General features: G+C 39.1%; 1 protein-coding gene across 5 annotated transcripts in view; it reads left to right on the forward strand.

Annotated features, from left to right (window-relative positions):
• CCDC85A (coiled-coil domain containing 85A) overlaps nucleotides 1–19570 on the forward strand; it is a 267176-nt gene that overhangs the window by 208374 nt on the left and 39232 nt on the right. The gene's annotated exons all lie outside the window — the stretch shown is intronic.

The following is a 19570-nucleotide window of genomic DNA, read 5'->3' on the forward strand; positions in this document are numbered from 1 at the left end:
GTCCTGTGGTCCTTCTGAGATGAAGGTGTGGGATTCTCATACTATTGTGCTCTCAGGCTGACTAGATCACCACAAAGTTTCTAAAATCCAGTCCATCATCTTTATTCTTCTAATGAAGGCTGATGACTGCTGTGTAGATCATCTACTGAAATGCCTTCCTCTGGCATTTTTGCATAGTCAGACCAAAGTGCTAGAGCCAATATAATCTGTACCTATGGATACATCACTTCTCATAGAGGTTTACAGAACTTTAGAGGTGGAAGAGATCACATGACCCTAATGACCAAGCTGGTTTGAGGCAGATGCCGACTTCATGCTTAATACTCTTCTAATTATACTCTCAATTAAAAAACAAAACAACAACAAAAAAACTTTGCTCATTTCCACCACAGGGTCTTTGCATATGCTGCCCCTTCTGTCTAGAATGTTTATCCTGTAGCTGTGTCTGCCTCTCATTCATTTAGTATTTGTCAATTTAAATGCCCATTCCTCAGAGAGGCCTTCCTTGACTATCTGATCATTCTTTCATTCCCCTTAACATATTTGACATTAATTCATTTATTTTCTTCTTATCTGTTACTATCTATTGTTTGCTTTCTCCCATGCCCCAGTATCTGGAACTGTCAAATATTTATTGAATAGATAAATCTACTTATATGTGACCTTTGTTTTGACCTAAACACAGTGTTCATTAACAACCAGGGTGTAATTCGTCAGTTCACTAACAATCGGCAAAGAAATTTCGGGCACGTTTAGCCATTTAATCAGTGCTGTTTCAAAAGCATAGGCATTTACTTTCTTTTTAATTTTACCCATTTGTATTCATCTGATTTTCACTCCCATTTCACAGATTCCCTCTGCGGATGTTCAGTGCTCGATGCAGTAGTTAGGGTGCACTCAATGAAAGTCGCTATTACTTGCCAATGTCAGTGTGGATGGCTGACACAGCTGCCCATGAAGGTCTAAGATGAGAAAGCTAGGCTGAACATCATGTATGTGGAACGCATTGGCATAGAAGATTACACAAATGTTGAACGTAGTTCTTTCTGCCATCATGGCACTGAAGTAGGAGGGTAGAGCAAAGCAAGTAATAGATTCCATTGGAGAGAGCCAGTGGTGGTGAGTCAGCCAACCACGTTTGGCGCTAGAAGGGAGGCTTGTAATAATAACAGCTAGGGTATATACTGTCCTGGGTGTCTTACGCACACACAGTAACTTACTTGATCTTCCACCTAGGAGGTAGATGGTATTATTAATCTATTCTACAAATGGGGAAACTGAGACACAAGAGTTTAATAACTCCATCAAGACCACAGGGAAGCTGGGAGAGCCAGGATTAAAACTCAAAGTCTAGGGGCACTTGGGTGGCTCATTTGCCCGAGTTGCCGGCTTCGGCTCAGGTCATGATCTCACAGTTGTGGGTTCGAGCCCAGCATCAGGCTCTGTGCTGACAGCTCAGAGCCTGGAGCTTGCTTTGGAGTCTGTGTCTCTCCCTCTCTCTCTCTCTACCCCTCCCCAACCCATGCTCACTCACTCTCTCTCGCTCTCAAAAATAAACATTAAAAAATTGTTTAAAGGCCGGTTAAAAGAACGCATTATTGGTAAATGCTGTTTTAAAACACATATTGTGTGCACTTTCCAAGTGCTGATGAAAATGGAGTAAGATCTTTGCAAAACACAACAGATTAAATTAAACAATGGACACAGCTAATGCCACTATGATGCTGAAGTCATGCAGAAGACCCAAGAGCCAAAGACCAGACCCTGTGAAATGTACTGGAAATTGGCTCAGGAGTTCACTGGACCCCACACACAGAGTCACTGGGCAGTGAGCTTAGACCTCGGTGCCGAGAGACTAAACAGCAAGACAGAACTTAGCTTTTGACGATGTAAGAAATGGAGACCGAGTCCAGCCACTGGGAAGGAGGCTGGGTCAGGGCTCCAGGGAGGCTCTGTTTTGAAGTTAACTTTGGGGCTACTGTGCAGCCTCTTGCTGTTTAGATCAGAGTGAGCAGAAGATAGTAACAGGCATTTCCTGACCCTGTGTGGGTTTGAGAAAGTTCCATCTGCTATTCCCTTCCTGGGCTAGAACCTTCTCTGATCTGATGTGGAGGAGTTGGCTAAGCTTTGAAACTTTTTTTTGCATGTCTCTCTCTGTCTCTCTGTATATATATATATATACATATACATATATATATATACATATATATGTATATGTATATATAATATGCAGTGATGGTGGTGATCACAAAGCAATTATATTTCTAAGCCTCTATAAAAATAAGACTGATTTTATCTTATTTACATAGAATTGAGGATCACAGTCTTTAGAATTATTATATGCACTCCTTCCAAGCAGTTCATTTTTCTCCATGTATATTAGGAGCCAAATTCTTAGCTTGATAGGAGTGATAGAATAGGAGAAGTTGGTGTCTCTCAATGATAGATTGACTTCTCTGTCATCCCTGCATAGACAGCAATAGGAAAATAAATTTCAACTGAGTTGTTATTTAGACAGACAAGATTAATCTACCTATAGATCAGTTCATTAAAATGGTCATTATGAAAAGATATATTTGTAAATATAAGAGGTAGCCATCATTTTTTATAGATTTGAATATACATGGGGCACAGAATATTGTTGTATTCTACCTTAATGTTCCTGGATACCTCTTAAGGACAGACTGGAAATTAAAAACAATTCATCTTGTCCCATTCTTGAGTCTAATGTGATGATTTAAAGAAGTTCTTTCTCAGTAAATCTGCCAAGCCAGTAGCCTCAAACAGAAGTCCCATTTGGGTTTTTGTTGCTAATGGCAGAAAGCTGAGCCATACACGGAGGAGAGAGAGAGAGATGTATTTATAAGCAATTCTGTTAGCAGACCCTCTACTTTAATGCATCATTTTAAGTTATTGCATAACTTTTATTCTCAGAGAACAAATAGACTTATAATTTGCTTCGCACAATGATGGTGTCCCCATAGCTGTGTACTCCTAGAGGAGCCAGGATAGAGTGATGTTAATTATTAACTGAAGGGATACACAGGCAGGAGATACCTCTTTGGCCAACCTCCCTCTACCCATCATGCCCTGAGATATCTCTTATTTGCATAGAATTTTCCCAAAAGTATAAAAACATTACTTCTTAAATTTTTAAATATGTTTTATTAAGTTGATTTATTCTGAGAGAAAGAGCATGAGAAGAGTATGCAGGCAGGGAAGGAGTAGAGAGAGAGGGAGAGAGAGAGAGAATCCCAAGCAGGTTCCGCCTGTCAGCGTGGAGCCCGACTAGGGCCTCAATTCACAACCATAAGATCATGACCTGAGCCAAAGTCGGACACTTAACCAACTGAGACGCCCAGGTGCCCCGAGACATTTTTAACTCTCAAAATACTCAAAGGTCATTGTTTCCATGTTGAAGAAACATGCACATTAGTATAGTAACTATTTAGAGTTTAATGTCGGTGCCAGATTTGAGTTATAAAGATGAATAACACACAGTACCTTCCCTGAGGAACGTAGAGTTCACAGTCCATTTTAGGATTTATTTCTTCTTCAATTTTTATTAATTTATAAGTCTATTTTTTTATCTATAATTTAAGGTTTTCCCTGAACAGTTAGAATGACTAGGCACTGACAAGAAGTAACTCAGTGAAACCTTAAAGAGTTTCAGTTCTATCTGCTTTGAAGGTTAAGGAAGTACTCTTGTGTTTTGTGAGCATCAATAAAAATCATTGACTTAAGAATGTCATTTTATAATACAGTACATAACATTTCTTGGGTAATACACAATCAATCTGAAAATTAGTATAAGCAGAACAGAATTTAATAGATTCATTGTATGGCAAAAGATGAATTTAAAATATCCCTTTGATTGTGGTATGTATAATTTTGGGCTATACAGAGATTGAGAAATCACTATTTGAAGATTACACTTATTTTAGGTATACAAGTTCAATGTACCAACTCATTTTTCATGTACCATAAATATTGATACATAATTCCAGAGTCCATAGGATTTTGTGGACAAGGATGATTCCATTAAAAACAGAGCATTGAGATATTTGATTTGGAGGAATGACCAAACTCTTTCCAAATGCCTGTGATTACTTCTGTTAGGTGATTTATATCAAATTATCTCTTGTTATCACCAGGAAGAATGTTAGTAGCAGCTTTGATAGCAGTTACATTAAATTAAGCAGAGTGAACATTTTATTGGATTGTCCAGCTGTTCAGAAGAGGATCCAGGAGAGATTCAGGAAACAAAAATTAGATATTTACAAGCCAGAAGAAACTGTCCTTAGTGTTTGTCATCATTTTCTTCCAAGACTGAAGATTTCTGAGACTTTGAGTTTAAGAAGTTTGTGAAAGTTTCAAGATTGCATTGTAAATGGCATCTACATGTATTAAGTACACTGATGACTTAGCAGATCCAGGCACTTAGCTTGGGATGATTTGGTGGTTTTGTTGACTGTGAAACTTACTGTCTCCACTTTGGCTAACTCTTATTTACTTGAAGGCATCACCATATGAACCGAAGAGGTGATGCACTTATTTGCAGCTTAGGGAAAATAGCTTTCATTTTGTCAATAAATGCATCAGCTGAGTGACGGTGTAGTGCTTAATTATGATAAGAGAATTTAAATCAGACTGTACTGGTGCTGGCTAAATTCTTTGATAATTGCTTTATTTAGCCTTCACTCTGTGTCTCCACAGGACCTGTGTTCTCCAGCAAAGAGTAGTATTCATGATGCTGCAGATGTAAGCTTTGTTGGGGCAGATCTCAGGTGGAGGTCCAGAGTTCACTCACTAGCTTCGTGACTTTGAGGAGTTACTAAACATCATTAAGCCTTTAGTCTTTCATCTCTAAGATGGGGATAATAACACCAGCTTTGTAGTTTTGCCAGAGGATTAAATGCATTAATGCATGTGAAAAATACATACGCCTTTTTAGCAAAGTGTTTGATACATGATAAATCAAGTTAAAGTTATTAGCCATTATTTGTATCATCTGATTTACTTGCTGGACCCAATTGCTTAGTCTGTTGTTGCCTAGCAACTGTTTAGTGAAGACAAAATGATGGAATACTCATGAATCTAGAAGAGCTCAAATGAACTTTGAGGTCAGCAGGAATATTCCTAGCTAGAATGCCATCGCCCTACTGGTCCCTATTTTATTATGGTAAAGTGTATCTAAAGTCAAAAGGACATAAAAAACAGGATGAATATGTTCAAGTTGCTCTGCATTGGTTGTATTCAGTAGGACTTTTGGAATATATTTCCTATATCAATTTTACTTTTGGCAGAAAAAATTGTTATCTGAAGTTTATCTAGAATACTATCATTTTATTTAGACTAAGTAGTGCTTTTATAGTTTTTTGACTCCCTGTTTTTGCACGCATTCAGTATTTTGTTCTCATCAATGGTATCAACGAATATTCCATTATGTGAAGATGGTTTTTTCTTAACCTGCTGATTTTCTTTAGTAGAAGGAGTTTTTAAGTATACAGAGTTAGAATTGAAATCTGTAAGGAGGTATTCTTAAAGAATAGTATTTGAAAATGTAAACAAGCCTCAAATAAACATGTGTAGCTGCCATAATCAGAACTGGTATGCATCTATCACATGGGTGTGCTTTGTTCCATTTCTCAGAATATTACAACATTGTCAGGATGCCTGGATGTCTTGGTCGGCTAAGTGGCCAGCTCTTTGTTTTGGCTCAGGTCATGATCTCTTATCATGGTTTGTGGGTGGGTTCAAGCCCCGTGTCAGGCTCCATACTGACAGCATGGAGCCTGCTTGGAATTCTCTCTCCCTCTCTCTCTGCCCCTCCACCACTTGTGCACTCTGTGTCTCTCTCTCTCAAAGATAATAAACTTAAAAAAAAAGAACACTACAACATTGCCTTAAATATTCTCTTCTTCTTCTTCAAGATCTTATGCATGGTAGATATTCCATAAATGTGTATTTAATGAATAAATGAAACAACAGAAATACACATCTACTGTTAGAAATCCTACCTTGTCTGCCTTTAGTGGTTAAACCATTAGTAAGGATTAGTTTTAAATGCTGGATAATTGTTACCTAGGAGTGGTGGGTCTTTTTTTTTTTTTTTTTTTTTTACCTCTAATCTACTTTCATTTGTTTTGAGCTTTAATCTACCTTTTTCCCCTCTTTTTTTAAAATTTAAATTTTAGTTAATATACCATGCAATACTGGTTTCAAGAGTAAAATTCAGTGATTCATCCCTTACATACAATACCCAGAGCTCATGATAACAAATACCTTCCTTCATGCCCATGACCAACTAGCCCATCTCCCACCCACCTCCCTCCGTCAACTCACAGTTTGTTCTCTATCAGTAAGAGTCTTTTGTCCTTTGTTTCCCTCTCTTCCTTCCCCCCCTTCCCGTACATTCATCTGTTTTTTTTCTTAAATTCCATATATGAGTGAAATCATATGGTATTTCTCTGATTGACTTATTTCACTTAGCATAATACATTCTAACTCCATGTCATTGCAAATGGCAAGATTTCATTCTTTTTGATGGCTGGGTAATGTTCCATTGTATAAATATACCACCTCTTCTTTATCTATTCATCAATCAGTGGATATTTGGGCTCTCTCCATAGTTTGGCTATTGTAGATAATGCTGCCATAGACATTGGGGTGCATGTCTGTTCATGGGGTTCAAGTCTGTATTTTTGTAAATACTTAATAGTATTTACTGGATTGCTGGATTATAGGGTAGTTCTATTTTTGGTTTCTTGAAGAACCTCCATACTGTTGTCCAGAGTGGCTGCTCCAGTTTGCATTCCCACCAACAGTGCAAAATTGTTCCCCTTTCTCCGCATCCTCACCAACATCTCTTATTTCCTGAGTTGTTAATTTTAGCTGTTTTGACAAGTATTAGGTGATATCTCATCATGGTTTTGCTTTGTATTTCCCTGATGATGATTGATGTTGAGCATCTTTTCATGTCTGTTAGCCATCTCAATGTCTTCTTTGGAAAAGTGTCTATTCATGTCTTCTGCCCATTTCTTAACTGGGTTGTTTGTTTTTTGGGTGTTGAGTTTCATAAGTTCATTATAGATTTTGGATACTAACCCTTTATCAGATATATCATTTGCAAATATCTTCTCCCATTCCATAGGCTGCCATTTAGTTTTGTTTGTTTCCTTCACTGTGCAGAAACTTTTTATCTTGATGAGGTCCCAATAGTTCATGTTTGCTTTTGTTTCCCTTGCCTTTGGTGATGTGTCTAGTAAGAAGTTGCTCCAGCTGAGGTCAAAGAGGTTGCTGCCTATGTTCTCCTGTAGATTTTGATGGTTTTGTGATTCACATTTAGGTGTTTCATCCACTTTGAATTTATTTTTGTGTATGGTGTAAGAAAGTGGTCCACTTTCATTGTTCTGCATGTTGCTGTCCAGTTTTCCCAGTGCCATTTGCTGAAGAAACGGTCCTTTTTCCTTTAGATATTCTTTAGTAGTTTGTTCAAGATGAGTTGACCATATAGTTGTTGGTCTATTTCTGGGTTTTCTGTTCTGTTCCATTGATTTATGCATCTGTTTTTGTGCCAGGGCTATATTGCCTTGATGACTACAGCTTTGTAATATAGCTTGAGATCTGGAATTGTGGTGCCTCCAGTTTTTTCTTATTCAGGATTGCTTTGACTCTTCAGGGTCTTTTCAATTCCATACAGGTTTTAGGATTGTTTGTTCTAGCTTTGCAAAAAATGCTGGTGGTAATTTGATAGAGATTGCATTAAATGTAAATTGCTTTGGGTAAAATAGACATTTTAACAATGTTTGTTCTTCCAGTCGATGAGCATGGAATGCTTTTCCATTTCTTTGTGTCCTCTTCAATTTCTTTTATAAGTATTCTATAGTTTTCAGACTATCTTTTGTTACGTTTATTCCTAGTTATCTTTTGTTTTTTGGTGCAGTTGCAAATGGGATCGAAGGAATGGTGAGGCTTAAAGAGTCTTAAAGATCATGTTCTTCAATATCTATGTTTGATGAGGGAAAATTAAAATCCTCAGAGCTATCACTCCTAGCCACTGTGCTCTACTTTGCTCCTTCCAAAAATTACTGTGGGAGGGCAAGGGGCCAAGATGGTTAAAAAAAAAATGAGGGGCAGCATGCTAAATGGAGTTGAAGGAGATCAAAAAGAATGTGGGAGGAATGATTTAGGAATCAAACAGAGGTGAGAGTGAAGATGGATAAAGACATTTCCTTAAAATGTACCCATGTGGAAGATCAGGCCGTGTCTACCAGGGAGACTGGGTGGTGCTCAGCTTTCTGAGGCAAAGGGCTGGGGAGAGAGGGGGGATTGTGGAGGGGTGTCTGCCCTGTGGCTCTGCCTCTACCAGGCTTCTGTATTCAGACCAGGCTCCAACATTCAGGCTTCCTTTTGACAAGGGCTCTCTGCTATTGACTATCACGTTTATACAAAAACCCCAAGTGTCTTCTTAGAGCTCCAGACTTATGCATTTAAGTACCCACTCTATATTTTACCTAATTTCTGGTTTAAATGTTAAGCCTAACATGAACAAAATAAACTTCTTGATTTAACACCCCAATCGTGTTCCTACTACAGGCAGTCCCATGATTGCCACTGCCATCTCTATTCATGTCAAAACTGTAGCCATGTCTTTGATCCCTTTTTTCCCATAATACCTCACCTCTACTCTATGAGCATGCTGTGTGGCCACCGCCTCTAGGAGACGTGATGAATGCAGCCAGCGCTCTCTGTACCATTGCTATAGCTCATTTGCAACACACAGTCCTCTCCCTACACACCTAGAAGCCCCCTCTGCCATCATTCCACCTTTACCCACATTCTTCTCTTCTCCACAAAGCAGCCAGGAAGATCATCTGAAAGTAAATCAGTTGTGTAACATTATAGTTGCAAAGCTCCTTTCTGTAATGGCTTCTCACTGAAAACAGTACAAAATCCTGACGCACACTGTGCATCCGGTCTCCTTCTATGCCAGCGTGAAACTCTTTCCTCTCCCCTTAGCTTCTTCACCTGGCTTTGGCCAAGCATTCTTTTTGCTTTTGAGTACCTCCAATTCATATCCACTTTGGGACTTTGCAAATTCAAGTTTTAGCTCCGATGCCACAGATATTCTGAGATGATCTAGGTCTAAGCTAAAATGGTGGAGAGTGTCTGGGAGAGCACTGTAGTTTATTTATGTGTCTGTGTATGCAAGTCTGTCTTCCATACTAGAATGTTCATTGAGAGGAGGAACCCTTTTTGTTTGTTTTCAATGAGTGTCTGTAGCACATGAGTGTTTAGCACATAGTTCTCAAATACCAGTTAACTGACTTGTGAATACAAAGAGGTTATTATGCTAATGAAATAAGTCAAAGAAAGACAAACATCATATGATTTCACTCATAGGTGGAATTTAAGAAACAAAACAGATGAACATAGGGGAAGGGAAGGAAAAAATAAGATAAAAAGAGGGAGACAAAGCATAAGAGACTCTTACATACAGAGAACAAAATGAGGGGTGCTGGAGGGGAGGTAGGTGGGGGATGGGTTAAATGGGTGAAGGACATTAAGGGTACTTTTAGGGATGAGCCCTGGGTGTCATATGTAAGAGATGAATCACTGGATTCTACTCCTGAAGCCAAGACTACACTGTATGTTAACTAACTTGAGTTTAAATGAAAAAAAAGTGCTTTTTGATAAATAAACCAAAATAGCTAACATACAAAAAAATGTTCCTAAGTATGTGATCTTTCCAATTTTGTTTATCTAAGCTATCCATTATCTACCTAGATTCATCCATTATCTGTCTGCATCACTTTGTGCATAGATAATGCTAAAACATGGTGAAAACTTAGCTTTTCTTATGTAAGCCCACTATTCCTTAATTGTCATACTGTGAGTGGTTTTCCCAGCTGTTTCATAGCCAGGGTGGAGAGCATCTATAGGCTAAATGGAATAAAGGTTTTATGAATTCCCAAATGATGGGATCCAAATTAATGATGCTTTGCTGTATAATTTGGTCAAAATTTTATTTTGTTGACAAGTGTGACAGTGGAAACAACCATATATAGGCTTCTAAAAATATCTCAATATACACAAAAAAGGGAAAGTAATTATTTGAAGAGAAAGGAACATTTTTGAGGGTTTTACTGTCTTTTGTAAAAATTTTTTTTTTACAGATGTACTTCCTTGCGCATGCATTGACAATACTGACAAGATACACTTACAAGGGGAATACATACATTAAAGAAAGTGGTTACATTTATTAAAATGACATTCTTTTTTGTCCTCTGGCATTGGGAAAAGGTGGTTCTTTTCTCTGGGAAATGACAAGATCAGCAGCAACGTAACATGGAAAGTAAGACACGTTTTAACCCTGAATAGCTGTTAAAATGGTACTCATGCTAAACAGCTCTTTAGAGTTTGAAATATTTTCCATGTAGTCCCCATTCCTTTTGCCCAATTTACTGCTATTTACCTTGTACCTCCTTTGTGGGGCTGATGCTTTCAGAGGCAATAGTAAAAGTGAAAATAATTTTAGGGCACAAAAAGTTCCTCTGAGCCAGACTTCAGCTTAGATTACATGTTATCATGTTTTCTATAAATATTTTAAAAGTGTATTTATTTATTTTGAGAGATAGAGAAGGAGTGAGGGAGGGAGGGAGAGGGGCAGAGAGAGAAAATCCCTAGCAGGTTACTCACTGTCAGCTTGGAGTCTGATGTGGAGCTTAAACTCACAAACCATGAGATCATGAGTAGGGCTGAAACCCAAGAGTCGGACGCTTAACCAGCTGAGCCACCCAGGCACCCTGCATATTATTCTGTTTTCTAGGAGGAAATCTGACTGCATTTTGAGTTAACTGCTTCAGACTATCCTGGGAGCACAAACTTTGAGTAGCAGCCAGAGTGCTTGGGACCAGAATCATGGGCCATTCATTCATTCATTCATTCTTTCGTTGAGCAATAAGTTATTGAACACCTTGTAGCACATAGCTCTGTGCTAGTCATAAGGCAGCTCAGAAAAGAACTATAAAGGCAAGACTTTGCTACATGAAGCGTCCACCTTCTATTGAGAGAGAAATGGAGGCAAAAACAACCAGGTGCCAATTACCAAGGAATAGGCCAGGTGGATGACAGCAAATATGCAACAAATGCCATTTTCTCCCACTTTAAAGACACTTTCAGTTGGGAAGAGGAGAGACTAGAACAAATTTATGGTGATTATTTTCTGGTAGAAAAGTTAGGGTATAGACCCCTGATAATTTTTTTCTGATTTCTAAATTGACTTATGTACAAATCATCAGGTTTCAATATCCATTTAACTATTTACTCTTTTATAGGAAAAGGATGACAAAATCCGGACTGTTCAAAAAAACACAGCACTCAGATGGCACTGGGAAAATAGCACTCATGATGTTTTCTGTCAAAGCGTTCTTGGAAAAAGATGCAGTATTTTCAGCCTTCATTCTAATTGAAATAAGCAGGAGAGCACGTTGCTCTGTTTGCTTTAACTTTGGAATGACAGGTTTTTCCCTTCTCAAAGAAACATAGCCTGTTTTGATATGGACCGCTGCCCACCGCCCTCCTCCAGCTGCTCTCTGACAGCTCGGAGCCCCTCACTCAGGCTCAGCTGACACCTGCTGGTGCCTCCAAAGTATGCGTGCTCCTGCACCCTCAGGATGCCCCTCGCTGGGAGGGGCCGGGAGGAGATGTTCCTGGGAAGGTGCCATTCTAACCAAAAGGCAACCTTACTTACTAAAGCAGATTTCCAGCTGAAGGACATTTATATTCTAAGATGTTAGTGGTAGACATGGTCCATTTTTGTACATCCCCACAGCTGTTATTCTGTCTCTCTATTCTTTGTCTCTATCCCCTCTCTTTCCTTTTCTTTCCATCTTTTTTCTCTTTCCTGTTCTCCCTTCCTCTCCAATCCCCTAACACATGCACGCATACACACACACACACTTTTTTATCTGCCTGATGAAAGCACAGATCCTCTTATTGAAGTTACCCACCAGTGATTTGTTATGACATAATTTGAGAACCCTGCAGAGTTTTCATCCAAAGTTTAGTGTCCTATGGTATGTTTCTCAACATACCATATGTTGTCTCAAATGGCACAACAGAATTGATACCGATTCTGTTTCTGATATTGATTCTGATTTAGTTGATATTAAATACAAATCCTGTCTCTCCTGGAGTGATTGAAAAGTGTAGACCTGTACTATGAAATAATTCCCTTTCAGGGCACTGTCTGCATAACTGGTTGACACAGCCAATAAATATTTATTGGACTAGACACTATTCTAGGCACTTGGAAGGCATCACTCAACACATAAGGTCCCTATGTGGAGTTTACATTCTGATGGGGAGAGACAGAACTTCTACAAGAGAGATAACATGTGTACAAGTTAAGTTATATGCTAGAAGGTGATGAAGTGTTTGGAAAAATGTCCAACAGGCTTGGGGATCAGGAATGTGGGGTGGAGGTGGGGGCCAGTGGCAGGATTAAATGTGGTGAACTGGGTGAATTACACTGAGAAGCTGAGGTTTGGACAAGACCTATGGGAAGTGAGGAAGTCAGCCAAGCAGCTGTCTGGGGGAAGAGCATTCCAGAAAGTGGGGACAAAATCAAAAGCATGCCTGGGGTGTTCAGGACAGGAAGCTTCATGGCTGGAACAGAGGGTGGGTGTACTGGCATGAAGGGGACGGCTCCCAGGTGGCCAGGCCAGATCATGTGGGGCCCTGCTGGACTTCCTAAGGACTTAGCCCTTTTTAAAAAAATATTTATTTATTTTGAGAGAGAGACACACAGAGCCAGGGCAGGAGCAGCGGAAGAGAGAGAATTCCAAGCAGGCCTCGTGTAGTCAGCACAGAGCCCAATGTGGGGCTCAGTCCCACAAACCAGGAGATCATGACCTGAGCCAAAATCAAGAGTCAGACGCTTAACTGACTGAGCCATCCAGGCGCCCCTCTAAGGACTTTGCCTTTTATGTGGAGCAAAATGGTGAGTTACTGCAGAGTTTTGAGTAGAGAAAGAAGTGATCAAAGTGGAGGTGACCAGGCTTAGCATTTTGGAAAGAAAACCCTGGCTGCTGTGGGTTGAAAAAGAATTTGAATGAAAATGAACCTGGGAGAGGAGGCAAGAGTAGAAGCAGGAACCTTGCTAAAAGACCACAGTGAGGTTGGGTTTTCAGTCTATTCTGGGGGCAGAGGGGAGGGTAGGGTCAATAGAATTTCTGAATAGGTAAGAACTGGGGTGTGTGAGAGCATGGAACCAAACACACTGCAGAGGTTTTTGTCACAGGGAAAGCCTGATGGCCAAAAGGTTTAAGTCTAGGCCTCAGAGGTCAACAGCCAAAAAGAGGACAATGTTTGAAAAACTTAGGCAGTGGAGGAAGGTGACCAAACAAACAGATCCGTCTCCTCGCCTATTACTTCCCCCTTCACAGCCAGGTTCCAGAACAAAGGTCTTCCCAGCCTGGGCCTGTGTACTCAACTTACCTCATGTCTAAAACTTTCTTCTCCAAGGTCTTTGCATACTTGGTTTGTTCACAGGTCCTGGTCCTCAGAGCTCTTCCCAAGCCCTGCTCCCTACCATAGCTGCACATCCCTGAATCTCCCTACACCAGTACTCTGTCTTGTCTTCCTTGCACACGTCTCCTTCACAAAACATCGCGTTTGCTTTTCATTGCCTGTCTTCCCCACCGGAATGCAAACTTCATGAATGCACAGACTCTTCGCACTTTGTCTTGCTGCCGTATCCCCGGTATCTAGGACAGCATCTGGCACAGGCAAACAAGTCTTGATATTGAAGTAACTGAACAAGTCTGTATTAAACCCCTGCAGGGAAGACTACCAGTCACTGTGTAAAGTTTAGGGAATATTTTCGTGTAGCATATTTGGGCAAAAAATGAAAACATGAAATAACATAAGCAAGTAGGTAAAGAGAAGTCACCCAGCACTCAATACATGAATCATTAGCAAATGAGGTGAGAAGAAGTGAAACTAAAAGAGATTCAAGGAATGGGAAGAATTTAAAAATTTAGGATTACTGAACTTCAAACAGCCACTTCAAACAGTGGATTCTAGCCACTGGTAGAAATCTCTGTGGCATCTTACTTTCTCCAAACACCTCCGCTAACATGAAGCCCATTATCATATAAAGCAATATACTCCAATCTTGGGGTATTCTAATAGTTAGAGAGCTACTTTTCATATCATGCACAGAAGAATAAGAAGTGTTGCGCTAGGCAGAGTGGAGTGAGTTATTGCCCAAGGGAAGGTGTCAGAGACTCAGACCTAAGGGAACATGGTGCCATTGAATAACCAGTGACCAAGTTTCTACATGGGAGGAACAGGATAGAAAATATTTCCTATGTCTTTCAGGTTGGCACAGAAGGAAGGGTCTGAGAAGAGTAAAATTAGCTTCATAGGTAACGGAGTAGAGCAAGACCTGACATCATTTTTTACTTATTTAGGACAATTAAGCCTCCCAATCAAAAAACCAAAGTCCTGTTTCTGCCCATGAATAAGGTAGTCTGAGTGAAATATCCAGGCAAATCCAAAAATGCTGATTCCAACAAGATTTTTTAAATAAGAAAAACATCAAATTATAGTGAGAAATGCAATCACTTATACTTCTGGAGCTAATATGAATTCTAAGTAGGAGGCTGACCTTTGCTTGCCTGAGGAAGAAAGAGAAACACTTCTAGTCAGAACAGTAATAATTTTTTAAAAATATAGTTCTGAAGTAATTTCCTTAAGAATGTGCAAAAGCTTGTGGATGGTGGATTAATTTGGAACTAATCCAAGCAGTGTCTTTAGAAGTTGGGTTTTCTTGGAGAGATTGCCTCCAGATTTGAAATCACGTGGCCATTTGTCTCTCTGGCTGAAAGGGGCTAAGTCTGAGAGAGCCTCTGAGAAGATACCATCTTATCTGCCCATGGTCACAATGGTCTTCCGAGTGTTTTTCCTCCTGTGTGCACTCTTCCAGATGCTATAATTTGTCTTAGAATGGACTATCACTAGATTTTATTTTCTACCCTGAAATTTTGGAGACACAATGGCACTTCATCTAATCAGAACCACTCAGAAGGTTGATAAACCTTAGACCGTAGCAACTACAAACAGTAAACCTTTATGTACAATAATCAGAATAAATCGTGGGTGATTTCAAGGGTGGGTGTTCCCCTAGGGAGAGAAACACTGCTTTAGAAAGCAGGGGGAAATGAGAGGGTTTAACATTTTGATCAGCGTATTTTCAAACTAGAAGACCAGCTACTTTATATGATTGAATGCATTTCAGGCAAAATGAAGTGAAATCAAGTCCAGGATATTGTTCAAGGAAAACACCAACTTATTTTCAGTAAAGATCCATCTAGAATATTTAAAATCAGGAAGAAAAAAGGAGAACTTGGAATTTATCTATGTAAGAAGCTTGGTATCACTTAATAATTAGAAGATCCAAGATGGCCATCACTGTGATGCCCCAGCAATGGAAAAAATTCTTCTGAATGTATTTAATCCCCATTGTTAGGGGCCAAGTTTACTACTCTCTGGGTTTTGTTCTCTTATCTGCCTAATGAGTCAGGGGATCAGGGATAGGCTGAACTTGGAAACCTCTACGGCACATTCCAGTTTGAAAATTGGAACCATTTAGAAGATAAGAATTTGGTGGAAGTTTTGTGACTGTTGACTGGTTCTTACACTTGGTTTATCATGGGAGGTGCTGTGAACTTTTACATGTAGTTTCAAAGAAAAGTAAGATACATGGAAATAAATTGTTTCTGCTTGGAAGTACACCCAAGGTTTACCTGGAGAACATCTAGACAATGTCATAGGGTTTTCACATTGGATATTTGCTTAACCTCGCTTTTCTCGTGTATAGATGTTCTTGGTTTCCCACGGTGCAAAGAGAAAATATCTTTTTTTTGGGGGGGGGGGACGTTGAAAGCAAATCATCATCTGCATAACTGTTTTGATGTTAGCTTTTCATATCCTTGATTGTGGGAAGCAGCTTGGCCTTTCCTCCTTCTCCCCAGTATGTCCCTCTTTCTTCCTCCGTGTGACTCCTTTCTCTCTTCCCTGTTTACAACACTATCATTCTTGGCTTCTGGTCCTTGTCCATCCTGTGGCTACACTTGGATCTCTCTGGCCTGTCAAACTTCCGTTGATGCATTAAGCTCAAGTTTCTCTTTCGTAAGAACTGCAACCAATTTTGATCTCTTTCTGTGTTCATGTTTCACATGATTTAGCACTGAATTTCATATTACCTTACCATTTCCTTTATTTTTCTTTCCCCCCCGCACAAGTGGTTATATACTTTTGAAAGGCAGGATCCTTCCGGAATACATTGTAGATCTGTGTAGAGTATGGCATAGTGCTTGGCTGTTTTTCAGGAGCCTCCTGAGCTCTGAAATCCAAAATGACATTCTGAAATCTAAGTTCTAACAGCCTCAGCCACTGGTATAAAATGTGGGTGATCAATTCAAATTATAGTACATTCTAATGCAGGGTTGTGTGTGTGTGTGTGTGTGTGTGTGTGTGTGTGTGTGTGTATACAGGTATCACTTTATAATGGAAAACACCATGAGCCCAGCATAATGTCTAGAGTTGGGGAATCACTATGCTGTCACCTGAAACTAATATAACGTCGTATGTCAACTATACCTCAATTGAAAAGAAAGGAATGCCAATATTTGTCAGATACTTCTCTTAGGTCAACACTCAACTATAGTCCTCATTCCCTGCATGTAATGGAAAACCAGCTTATTTTATAGTTGATGCCATTTTGGAAGTCCCTTGAATGAGGAAGCAAAGGGAAGAAGCAGCCTGGGGAAGGGGTTATAGCAATGAGGCCAAATACATTGTAGCATAAAAGGGGCTTCTTTTCTTTCTTATAAGATTATAGTGTTTTTCCTAGTGCTCAGCTGGAATTGGTATGTAGAATGTGATGTATTTTAAAAGTATGGAGTTTCAAAAAAAAATGGAGTTTCTTATACTCTATCCTATTATGTCTTATTTTTAAAATGTTTACTGTCCCAGTATTTGCTATGTACTAGTAATCAGGTTTGGCTAGCCTATGGAGCAGTAACAAGCAAACCTTGCGATCCTAAAAGCTTAACAAAACGAATGCTTATTTTTCTTTGATGTCACAATGGAAGGATTGGGTAGTTTCTTTAATGGCTTTTTATATAGTGACTTGAGGACCAGAGATGCTCCAGAAAAAAATGTTTGCCTATTCCATTCTCGTTAAGGAACTATGTAATTAGGTTTTTGATGAATGAAAGAACTAACAGCACGAATTCTCTCATTTATGCCTGCACATCAGCTATGCTTCCTTTTCCCCCCGCCCCCATCCCCTGAGGAATTTTCTCATTGTGGTATCCATTCACTGTTAGGTAAAAATTGTAACAGAGACCGCCTGGAACAACAGGGCCTTCTGGAACACAGAACAATGTGGGCATGTAATCCTAAAACAGAATTTGTATTCTGAGAAATGTAGTAAGTCTTGCAATAACTGGCCTTCTCTTTGTCCCAAACCTAGAATAGTGCCTGACACAAATCAGTGACACAGTAAGTATGTGTTGAGTGAATGAACTCCCAACTCTCCTTAGCTTTGCCTTTATCTTATACAGCTAACTTTTGAAGATTATTTTACCTCTCTAAAAATGTTTGCTACCTTTTCCTGTCCCAGCCCATATTTGCAGTGAATGCTTGGAAACAAAGATGTGAACTTCATCTGTTGTAACTTGACATTAAAAATTGGAGTTAAGGACTGTTTTCCAAATTCAGGAATCTACCCTGTTTATTTTGAAGTGAGATGATGAGACATTCATAATATAGGTAGACGCCTAGTGAAGCCATCAAATATGTAAACTGAAAAAACTTAAAAAGGGGAGTAGATTAAAGTGACTGAAGATAGTTACTGAATTAAAATCTATTCAGTGGCATTTTCAAATGTCACCTGAGTCACTCTGTATAGAGTCATTTCAGCTGCTTTGGGGATAGTGCAGTATAGGGACAATAAAGATAAGGTATAAATTATGAACAAAGGAGAAAAGAATTATGCTTGTTCATGGTTTAAGCAGAACATTTCTGAGCAAACTTTCACCTGGATAGCCCTTCTCAAGTGGTTGTTTTTCTAGAGTAGAGAATGAGGCTTACAAAACTGTGTAAATCAGGCAATTTACATTCATATTTTGATGATCTGCAGATCAGCTATTCATTTGCTAAAGTAGATTCATGAAATCAATATGTTTGTTATTCATTTATGCTTTATGTATTTATTTATTTATTTGCCATTTGGAAGAGTCCATAAAGCAAACATTTAACATTTCATTGATCTAAAGAAATGAGAGCATATTTCTAGGAAATGTCTTCAGTTGCCTTTATCTTGTGTTTCTGTCTTGTGTGAGGGATGCTTAAAGCTAAGTCTTGTCCATCGGTGGAAAATCAGTGGGTTGTTATATTATCAGTGATAGCGGCTTTCTGCAAATATTAGTGAAAACAGGCATGCTGTAAACCAGTCAGGGATGAGCTTAATTTTTACATTTACAAATTAAAGACTAAGGTTTCTTATGTATTTTAGAGAAATTAAATGCTACCTTACTGCTTTGAAGGTCACAAAAATGGAATTGAGTTCATATAACCAATTTCCATATAAAAATTATAAAGCAGAGTTTCCGTGATGAATTTCAGATCAAGGTATTAATTTGCATCAATATCCATTCCAACTTCAGATTGTTAGGGGCACCAAATATTTACCGTTTAAATGCGCTACCGTCTTGGTCTTGCTTCTTGCCATTTTATGTTTCTGAAGCTGAAGAACATGCACTGAGGTTTCACATTAACTACGGAAATATGCTGGAGGAATTCTATCATCAGGTACATTTTACTATACCTGAAATATGTTTGTTCTTGGTTCATGAATCAATGGCTACTATGTTGCTATATGATCCACATGAATATTTTTGCTTTAATGAAGAAGAGTTATTGTCAGATTGTTCCTCAGAATGGAACTCCTCTTTCCTTTGCCTGTGAGCCCTTTCCTGAGGTAAAAAGGTAGAAACTTTCAAGTTCACATGGAACAGACTCTAAGCATGATGCTGATTCTTACCTTTCAGTACACACCTGAGCTTGTGAAGAAATGAAAACAAGAAGGAGTTGTAAAGTCGGCCCCCCTGGCTTACCTAAAGATTTGGCGAAAGCTTAGATCTATGCCACATTCTGCCAAACAAAGTCAAAACGTAGCCTCAATTCCACTTAGCCCTTTTGTAGCGGTTCTCTGGATTATAGTCCTAATACCTATAGATTGGTGAGAAGAATAAATGTTGCTCTTAAGACTTGAAGTATTTATTTGGGAAAATGAAGGGAGCTGGGTGTTGGAAGTATTTTTTATTTTGTTTTTAATATGACTTGTAATTTATTTTGGTTATAATTAACATTATAAAAAGTCTTACATGGGGGACAGCTCACTGAAAGCTCAAAATGCACAAAGTAAGTAGAAAGGGGAGTAAGTGTCTTCAAGATGTCTAACATTCTGAGGGTTGCACAGTGTACAAAAGCC

This window comes from Panthera tigris, chromosome A3 (genome assembly GCF_018350195.1).
Source record: "Panthera tigris isolate Pti1 chromosome A3, P.tigris_Pti1_mat1.1, whole genome shotgun sequence".
NCBI classification, from domain to species: Eukaryota; Metazoa; Chordata; class Mammalia; order Carnivora; family Felidae; genus Panthera; species Panthera tigris.